The sequence below is a fragment of the Leptosomus discolor genome, chromosome 5, assembly GCF_034619465.1.
Source record: "Leptosomus discolor isolate bLepDis1 chromosome 5, bLepDis1.hap2, whole genome shotgun sequence".
Classification (NCBI taxonomy): Eukaryota; Metazoa; Chordata; class Aves; order Leptosomiformes; family Leptosomidae; genus Leptosomus; species Leptosomus discolor.
This window is the reverse complement of record NC_141395.1, coordinates 5,211,441-5,221,997: the sequence shown is the minus strand read 5'-3', so window position 1 is coordinate 5,221,997 and position 10,557 is coordinate 5,211,441. Positions and strand designations below refer to the sequence as shown.

At 43.1% G+C, this 10,557-nt stretch overlaps 1 protein-coding gene across 1 annotated transcript in view; it reads left to right on the top strand.

Moving 5' to 3' along the window:
- Positions 1 to 2,708: 2,708 nt before the first annotated feature.
- ARHGAP15 (Rho GTPase activating protein 15) overlaps positions 2,709 to 10,557 on the top strand; it is a 329,505-nt gene continuing 321,656 nt past the window's right edge. Inside the window, exon 1 of the mRNA XM_086465681.1 lies at positions 2,709 to 2,736. The gene's annotated coding sequence lies outside the window, so the exon portion shown is untranslated. The remainder of the gene's footprint in view (positions 2,737 to 10,557) is intronic.

Here is a 10,557-nt window from a genome sequence, read left to right as displayed (position 1 = left end):
CCTGCAGTTTTAGCCTTAATGCTCTGTTGTGCTCAGTGGAAACTTGGATGTTCACCAGCGTGATGACACGTCTCATAAGCCATGACGCCATGAGTCACTGAAATGGGGGCAAGAAATCTGAGCTTCAGAAATGACGCTCCGTCTTTAACTTGCACAGCAAACAGGCAGCAACCACCCTGTTGAGCAACAATCTGCTCCAGGTAATGTCTGTGCAGTTTCTGTTTCCTGTTTAGTTTTACTTAGATTAAACGAGCTCGTAGATTTTGCTAAACTGGGTTTTTTTGCACATCTAAAGTATTTTCAGCCTTCCAGAGATCACACAGGAAGCTTGTGCTGCATAAGTTTAAGCAGTATGCAAAGCTGCCATCCTTTTATAGAATTTTGTCACTGCTGACATACTGTCAAATGGATGCGAGGGAAATCAGACAGAGTATGCAACTTGACTTGAAATGTTAGGTGTACAGTGAAAGACATTTTCATGAAAAATGTCATGTCCCCAGTAATCTAGGTTTTGGACAAGGTGACACAGGCAAGTTCTGCTGCAGGATTTTACGAGTTTGATGGTGGCGTCTTCACATTTTAGTGATGAAGTTCTGTTGTCCACACTCTTCACAAATATTTTGTAGTTGTAAAAATGCTTTTGATGGTTTTATTTGAGGAAAATCATAAGATCTACAAGGCTGCAATAGGTTTTTCAATTGAAATTCATTCCATTTGACAAAATCAGTTGAAACATATACTGTTCTTTAAAAGAGCTAGTAATTAATTACTACTGCTGCTGGTTCTTCAAGCAGTAGCAGTTGTTAGTTTACAGAAAAGCACAGTACTGCTTTCTCACCTCCTCACACATGGGAGAAACAACCACTCATACACAATGTCCACTTTTTTGGTTCCAAAAGTCCATCTTTAAAATACATCCCTAAAATGCAGTGCCTACAAAGAAATCAAAGTTTAGTTTAGAATGGTGAAGACCAGCTGTCATGCTGTTCAACTCCCTCTCCTGTCTGTACATGTGTGTTACCTCTTGGTGTACGTAGTATGTGTTTGGGAACCAGGGTGGTTTTGGCTCTGGCCTTTAGCATAATTGGATCTTTGGCCATGAAATGGAGGTTGCAGAAGTTACTACAAAATCAATAATAATAATGTTAGGGTCACTCTGTGGCCTAATAGCTCTGTGATTCCTTTGGTGGTGTTATGCTGCCCCTTTTTCTTTCTGGTATTCTTCTTGAGTCCCTGAAGGTCTCGCTTCCCATGCGCTTCAGTAAGTTCATGATGTACTAAAGCTGTTCTCTACAGGAAACTTTCTTTTTTTCTTTTTTCTTTTTTCTTTTTTTTTTTTTTTTCTGCAATAGGAAATGATCTGCCTACAAATCAGTCTTTTCTTTGCAGCCTTGTGAAATTTGTCATGATCCCTTTCTAGGTCTTCCTAAACTCTTCTCCAGCCCCAGCTCCTTTTTCCTAACAATCTCTGCCCTTTCTCCATGGGATGTTCAGCAGGATCCTTCGTTAGGGCACCCAATGAATTTCCTGCTGGACGTCTGGACAGATGGAGTGCATCTTGAGAAACTCCACTGGCAGCCCTGTCCGTAGGGTTCATTTTACTTCACTGTTGGGACAAATCCTTAAACTTCAGGATGGCCTTGATTTTCTCAGGTCATATGGCAGCTCTTCGTTTTGTTGTGGGGCACAACCAAAAAAAAAAGGTCCTCCTATTCTGCCAAAGCATCAACAGAGAGCTCTGCAGCCTGACCAGCACCGTGAGAGTTCTTGTACCCACAGCACAACCACCCTGCCCTGCAGGTGAACCCCCGCTGAACCAGGGAGATGAGCCCTTGTTTTGTAAGTCAAGCTAGAAATATTGCCATGATACTATCGTTCCTTGCTGAAAAAAAGGCCACAGAGGAAGACGCTGGTCAAGGCATATGCAGGGAAGGGGCTCTAGGAAGGTGCAAAGCTGTGTCTGAATCTGCTGGTTCTCTGGGTTTTCCCTGCCTGAGCGGGACCGTTACGGTGCAAGATGCTGCGGGAAGTGACGCGGGGCAGCAGCTGCCTGTGCCCGTGCTTCTCCAGGGACTGCTTCATGGAGAAGTGCTAAAACAGAAAATCAAAGAAACAGAAGTGTTTATCTGGGCGACCTTCACCGGGCAATAGTACAAGTAGTTTGGTTTTTTAGTGGCAAACTCTCTGATTGGCTAAAATTTGCTATTTTGTAAGTCTAAAGTCACACTATTCTAAGTGTCACATTTACTAAAGCTACATTGCAAAATAGCAAAGCAGATTTGTTGCAAGCTATTTATTTCAGTACTCAAAGGGTTTCATTGAAGGTAAGAAAAGGGAAGTTGTCTTGAGGCTTAGAATCGTAATTCCTTTCAGCATTTCCTTTTAAACCTCATGTTTACCTTCTGCAAAAACTAACCCTCCCTGTTTGTTGCAACTTTAACAGAGGAGCTGCTTTCGTACTTTCAAATTTGGCTTTTTTTCCAATCTGGAAGAGGTTTGCACTAAACCTGAGTGTAAGTTGCTCACTGGTGAGATGGTTAGCTTCTGCTGTTGCAGGAAGTGGTTTTATTTTACTTTTTTTTCCTGCTTTCTTTCTGTCTTTATGAGCTGTAGGAGATTAACTCAAATGCTGTCTATAGACATGTGACCCAGATGTTTTCCGTTTTTTGAAATAGTTAAAACTGTTGCTGGTTGATGGCAGTTTGAGATGAGACGACGACGTCTGTAAGGCTGTAGGTAAGAAGCTTTAAATTCATCTTAATGCAGTTTAGGAAACCTGTTGCTAAATACTTTAAAAAATAATCATAACATACATTTTGTATGCATTCAATACAGATTATGTTAATTATGCAATTATTTTATTTCTTTTGTTGTTTGTGAATTTGAAAGCAATGAGCAACAATGTAGAGGGTACAGATGTAAACTGGTGTTATAAAGGCAAAACTAGTATTCAGAATCTAGCTAATCTGTTGCATCCTATGCAAGGGGCAGCTATATCTGACCCTCTCTGGCATTCTAAGCCACTAATCATTTGCCTTATCCCTGCTGGGACTAACTTGTTGTCCCCAAAAGGTAGAAAAGGCTGGTGGCACTGGATGGAAAATGAGCTTAGATCATATTTCCCAGCATTTGCCTTTGCCAGGTACAATTTAGCACTGTTTGATTAACTGGGTTCCCTGCTGGTGACCAGGGGGGAGGTGATTAGTAGCAGTGGCTACTGTAAGAGTGTCCTGGTCTGGCTGGGACAGAATCCCAGCCCAGCCATGCTGGGCTGGCCAGTAACAGGTTCAAGCCAGCCAGAGCAGCTGACCTGAGTGAGCTGCAGGTGTAACCCATCCCATCATGTCATGGTCATTACAAAGGGTTGCTGAGGAGCAAGGGAGCTCCTCTGGGCTTTCTCATGCTCCTTCTCTGGCTTCTCCTGAGGACTGCTCTCTGGTTGATTGTGATGAGTGGATATTCATTTATCTAAGTATGTCTCTGTTGGTTTTGCTGGTGTTTTCATTCGTTCTGTTTCAGCTCTACCCGTGGGTCTGCTCTCTTTTTTCCCCGATTCTCCTCCCTGGCTAAATGTATACAAAGAGTTAGTGAGTGGTGAAGGTAGGTATCTAGTTGAGAGTTGGTATTCCTAGAGACTGAAGAGATCAATAGAGGGATCTCTTGCCCTGCTTGGTATATTATTCATCAGTGATGCTAATAGGAATAGGACCCAGGGTGGCAAAAAGGACAGTGTACAAAAAATGTCCTTGGTTTGTCTACGGGTGCTCTTGATGATGTTCCTTGTGGAGCTGTTCACTGGAGATATCATGGTAGCGTGTTTCCTGCATGAGGCTGTTCAGATCCAGACTAATTCCTCCTCTGCTTCAGAGTTGGCCAGAAAAAGTTGTGTTTCCTGAGTCCTCATCTCCCTCGAAGCTTTCTGTCAGAAAAGATTGCTGTGCGTTGCTGTCAGTGGGTAAATACTGCTTTCTGGCCTTCAGAGCTTTCCAAGGAAATAGCAATTTAGGAAGATGTTCAAATAACACAATACAATGCTTTGATTATGAGCCACGTAAAGGAGAGCCAGAATTAGCAAGATTTGTTCTACGGGGAAGATTTGTTTTCCTGGTAACATGCAGTTTGCTGCAAACTTTGTGACATGGACTCCTGTTTGTAACCGATAGCCTTATCGTAAGGAGCAACTTGTTTTTCTTTTGGAAATACGGGTCAAAGTTGAAAGATATCACATGTGGCTTGAAGCTCATTTTGAAATTGTGCATACTAATTGGAGACAGATTTTAGTGTAGTGTTGTAAGATTACATTTCAAATTTTCTGTACTTTTTGGAGGAAAAAAAGCTGTCCCGCCTGCATACACAAATCAGCACAGACAGGGAAATTGTATAAAAAGAACATGTTCTCTTCCTGGTCTGTGTTTGTAGTGGGTTTTATGCTACCGCTGCAACGTCTTAGAGTCATTTGAAATGCATTTTCCACAGAGCTGTGAAATTTGGTAAAGTAGTTTGAATTCTCAGACTTATTTTTCTTTATTTTCTCCCTTTGCTGCAACTTACCTCCTTGTGTCCAAAAGAAACTCATTTAAAAGCAGCATCTCTTGTTCATTTTGCCTCTCAATCCAATTACATCTGTAATGTACATTTGTTCGTTTTCTTTTCCAAATAGAGTGAACAGCTGAAGCACTCGCTGTATTTTAAAGCTCCTGCTGTACACTATTATTGAATTACAAAAAAGCCTTTACCTTTTTGGCAGCATTCATTGTAGAAACTTCCTTTTGCTTTGATACAAGAGATACCCTAGCTTGGAAGAGATACTCCTCCTTCTTCTGACCAAGCGTGAGCGTGTGGCCCCCTCGGTGCCCCCTCGGTACCCCCTCTCACCAGGGCTGGGATTGCCAGCAAAGGAGAGATTTGTATCAGACCACGGGCTCGGGCACGTTCCTCTCCACCTGGAGCGAGGCAGGAAGCAGAAACTGAAATGGTGTCAGAGACCCATTTTGATTCTTCTCCTGATGTCTGGGTGGCACAACACCGTGACCTCTGATGTGGTGCTAGCTTAACTGAAACAGCTGTACACAGCTCTGTTTGGATTTCTCTATCTGTTTCTGGTCCCGAGCAGTGATTGCTCCTTTGCAGTGATGACCTTCAGGCCAAACTCTAAAAAGTTGTGTCCTATGGAAGAAAATTCAAGCACCCATCGTGACCTCTAGTGTGGTAGTGAGGATGGCTTTTGCTGTGCTGCTCAGAGACTTCAGCTTGGTTCTCTGCCAAGCAGTGGGAACTGCTGTGCTGCAGCCTGTTTCTACTGAGTCACATAGGGCTCAGTGGGTTCTGGGCAACGTCTTCTGACTTTTTTGAGGCTCACAATGTGTAATTCTGATACTTGCCTATTTTTCTTGACTTTTTTTTTTTTTTGGACGCCTCTGTGCTGTGTCAGCTCAATCAGTGTGAGTTGCTAGTGATTTAATGAGCTGTTAAAGCCTGCCTTCTGCTAAGAACTGTCTCTTGATGATGGAGAAGTCTATTACTGTTCAGGTGTGTTCTTAATTTGAAGGCTCAAACATGGCAGTTGTACAGAATGTATCCTAATCCTGTACAGGTGGAGTTTGGACTCATCTCTTTTAAAGATAAAACAAAGCATCACTTTAGCCATAGCTAAAGTCTCCATGCTTCATTTTTCCTCTAAGTAAGAATTCCACATGGATGCATCAAACCTTTTTCTCAGTGCTGCAGACAGAAGCTGCTACTGGTGGATACAGTAATTATGAAGATGTTTCAGTCATTTTCCTGGTTAGCATTAGTCCTGAAGAGAACAGGATAAATTTTTGGGTCATCTTTCGAACGTTTGTCTTCCATGATAATTCAAGTGCCATTCAGACCACAACAGCAGATTCCTTCAACTGGTTGAATGATCTGCACAAATCGGTCCCTTTTTCCAACCTGTAGCAGCTTCCAACATCTTTGCTCGCCATCAAACGAATTGCTGTAATGTCCTTTTAGTCTGAGAGCAGGCTGAAGGCCCTGCTGCCTTCATCTTGCTCAGAACAGCATTCTTCTGTGTTGGGTGTGCATTTAGCAACCTCTGAGCTTGGTCTAGGTCATGAGGCGTTGGTGTTGCCTGCTTCTGAAACCTCCTCGGTAGGTTGGTCCGCTTCAACTAGCGGTGTCAATGCATTGTAGTGTCACTGACAACTCTTATCAACATCTGAAGGACCAAGACGGTTGTTCTTTTACTGTGCTGGATGTTAAGATTGTGCTGTTATGAACTTGCTATGCCTCTGTCAGTCTTCCCTGCTTTGAGAAACACTATATAAAGATTGTTTTGGACACTCACTACAAAACAAACCCTGCTAGCTCCTCATTTGCACAGGGACTTCCTCAATACAGATCTATTTTCATTTTAAGAGTGAGACTTATCACAGAGTCTGTGGACTCCCATCATCTTTATTGCAACTTGAAGCACCTTGGGATGAAACTTTCAGCCTGATTGAAATAGGTGCAAAAGAAACGTTATTGGATTTTTTTTTTTTTTTTTTAAGAAGGCTGTCTGAAAACCAAGCATTAATTTTCTGGGCATGGATACTTAGGTGTTGCAAACTGACCATAGGGCAAATTAATTCATGCTAGAGCTCAGTCTGTGGATGCAACCAGGTCATGCTGGAGAAGATTTTTTAGTGCACTATTGCTCATGCTGAAGTCACCTGGAAGTGTTGAGGCCTGCCACGTGTAGAAGTGAGTCCTGTTCGCTGGAAACTAAGAACCCAAAATTCATCCACGCTTGAAGAAAATGTTGACCTTTTTCTCTTATTTTCTCTGTATTTTCATTCATCTTACTTAGCATAAGAAAGAACTCTTTTGTGGATTAAGTAGGAAAGATATCAGAGGGTTAAACAGATACTGGTATTCTCCAAATTAGCTTCTAAACTACTGGGTGTATGTGCAGGTTACATAGTGAAATACTAACTCAGACAGTGCACAGACACCTGCTGAAGCATGAAACTAATATGGTTAGTGGTTTAAGCTTGTTTAAGGCACAATATAACTGTTCCTGCTGTTTGAGATTGACAGGTATTAAATCATTCACTTGTACTTAAGCTGGGTATTGTGGGTTTGTACTGTGGTTTTTCATGAATATTTCTTCCAAAGCCTGTGCCTGGTATACGGAACAGGCCCAGTCCTCGAACAAATGAACTTAAAGTGACTTCTGATTCCTTCTCCAGGACATCCATCAGTTTTTAGCACAACTGCAACATGATAAGAGGGGAGGGGGAGACAAGGAGGAAGGAAAAACAGAAGTGAATGCGGTTTAGAGCCGAGGAGATGTGCTTTAAGTGTGGGCTTGCTCTTTGTTTATGATTTCTTTTTCCTGCCACACCCTGAGCAAAGCCACCTCTGTATTTGGTGCTGAATCAGATACCAAAGTGCCTATCTGAACCAGATATGGAAGCTCCTCCTAGGCAAGGCACGGTGCTTAGTACCTGTACTTGTTTACTTGTTTATCTGCTGCTCAGGGTGTTACCAAACCCTCTTCCTTTGTGCCTGAGGAGGGAAATGACACAGATATTTTGTGAAGACAATTGAAGCTCTGGAGCTCTGTCTCCAAAAGAGTCACCTCCATGGCTGGTGGGTCTGTCACCAGCCTGCTGGGTGGCAGGATGCTGTCAGCATCTCTGGTGTCTCCACTGCAGCTGCGGCTCAGGATGTACCTGCTGCTGGGCTGGACAGATGTCTGCTTGGGACAGTGGAGTTGGAGGAACCGAGCAGTTCACGGTGGGGGAATGGACTCCACACTGGTGGCATGTCCCACTGGCTGGGGAATCCCCAGCCTGCATGGTGATGCTGGCCGGAGCCAAACCCACACATACACTGCAAGAAAGCCTGATGGTAACACCACGGACATCCACAGCAAATACCAACAGCAGCCTCTCTGGGCTTTCTCAAACAAAATGCATTTCTAGTGAATACCTTTGCTACAAACGAATCAACTTTTTCCACTAGGAAGGTGGTACATCAGACTTTCCAACTGGCAGAGCTGCTCTTGACACATGCTGCCTTTTGTGCTTTGGGCTGAGTAGTGCTGGGGCTTGATCTAGAAAGATTAATGTTTCTATTATCAGCAGTACGTTGCATGCTTGGTTACGTTATTAGCAAAAAATGCAAAGTATGGTAACCAGTAGCAATGCATAATCAAATTCTTGTGACGCTTTTTGGACTAGGAGGTGGCATTAATCCGTCCATTCTTATTGGAGTGGCAAAGGCAGCAGAAACAGCCCAAGTTAAAAGCACGTCAGTTCCTCCTTGTTCATTAATCCTAGGCCCTGGCAAAGGCAAGAAGTGTCCCTAATCTTAGCAGAGGATTAGAGAAAATGGCCTCTTCAACCCATTCTTGAATTTCCTTTGGATGGACAGTCTAGCGTTGGCTCTGGGTCGAGTAGTACGCAGTCACACAGACCTGAGACATTCAGAATTGCTACCTTTTTTAAGATAGCAGAGATTTTAAGTGGAAAATTTTTCTAGTTTTAATTTTCATCTGAAGTTTGGGTCTTGTTATAACAACTTCCCTAGAGTATGAGAGTGAAGAGAGGGAATCTATTAAGATGTGGAGAAAAAATTGCATAAAAGAATGAAAAAAGTTAAATGCAGAGATTTCTTAGCAGACTTGTCTCATGGACTAAGAAACAGGTGTTTAGGGAATAATGGTGATGCACTGTAAGGACCCTTTAACTCAGGTATGTAGGACTACAAAGGCTGACTTGAGCTGAGTGCAGCAATTTCAACCAACAAGGGATTTGAGGATTCCATGTTACCTAATAAACCCCCAGCCAACAGCAAATGTGATACTTGTGAAGTATTTTCGCTCTTAACAATGTTGAGGGCAGATGAACGGCTGCCACCCTTCTCGCTCCGACTGTTGGTGTTCACACGTGGATCTGGCACTGCAGCACTCCTGCTGTCGCTGCTGCTGACTCTGACTCGCTCCTACCAAGTGCAGCACGTCAGTGGTAGGACTGGTGATACGGGTGGGCTCTGGTGTCCTGGGCTGCAGAAAGCACGTGTACACTTTCTCGAATCATCTTGCACTAACTCCTTGAGATAGTTTTTGTTGGTCCCTCACAAAACAACGTACATTTGCAGCAAAAATTTTAGATATAATTAACAAAGACTGTGTTTAAACTTCTTGCATGATCAAAGAAATTATATTTTTGGCACCACAATACCCTTGGTTATTCCCTTTTGCTGAAATCAGGCACCTTAGCTACACAGTGTGATATCAGATACTATCACATAAACTAAATGCCTTTGTCTTCTCACTGCTTTGCCACGTGGTGCTGAGGAGCAGCGTGGTAAGGCACACTTCTGCTGCCTTCTGCTCTGCTCTGGGCCGTGGCAGAGGTGGCTGGTGAAGAAAGCAAACCAGGGGCCCCACAAAATGCAGAAGAGGGGCTTGCTCGATGCAAGCCGCAAAGAATTTCCCTTTCTACTTCCTGCTGTAGCTTGAAAGTTTTCTCCTAAAATTGTAGGTGCTGGCTCTTCTGTGTTTCACAGCAGCATCTCTTACAAGAGCAGCACTGGGAGCTTTGCAAAGTGGAGATGGAGTGTGGGAACAGATTAGAAGTGTCTGGAGCTTTTTTTTTTTTTTCTCCCCCTTTCAGATGGGAAGTGGGAGCAGTGAGAAGAAGTAAGGGAGCAGCTGCAGGATCACAGCACAAAAACTGCTGCAGATATGTATGGAGGAAGATTCAGAGAGGGTAGGAGGGACTGTTTCATGTGCACGGCACAGGGAATTGTGCATTATCCTGGGGAGTGGGAGGGAGGGGGTTTTGCTGTCCGAATAAGGGACAAACCTCTTGTCGTAGACACTATTGAGGCAGGCAGCATCAGAAACAGTTTTATTACAAGTTTTAAAAGACAGAAATAGCTTTATTATGAGTTTATTTTTTAATTTGTTTTTAAAGTCTGAGAAGCTTTAAAGTCTTTCATATTCAATAATCTCAGTATCTCAGTTTGACAGACATGTCTTCTGGAGAATGATGGATATATGGAACTGCAAAATGGATTAAGACACAGAAAATGTGCATTTAAAGTACTAAACTGAGGGACTCTAAGAGGTTAAAACAACTGCCACTGCAGCACCAAAGGCTTAAGAGAGCTCAAAAAGGCTTTTTTTCCCTAGTGAAGGAGATGCTGCTACTGTGGGAACTAAGGACCAGGAGGCAATCTGAGGCATGACTTACAACGGCTCCAAGTGTTCAGTAGTGCACAACTGACTTAGAGTGAGATAAAAATTTGTGTAGTCTTACTCAGTGATGAACGTGGGGTGCTTCCTCCGCCCTGGATAACCAGTGGAGCCTGTGCCTGCACACGAACATGGTGCAGGTCATAAACGTGGTGCTGTAACGTCCTACCTCAGCTGGCCTTGTGGTAGTTTGTTTATATAGCTGCTGACAAATTGAAACAGAAATTTCTGTTGGCAAAGCTCTGAAATTTAGAACTTACAGGAAGTTTGTTTCTTTGGCTATCTGCAGCGAGCTTTCGGGTGTTTAAAAAATATTTTTTCTAATA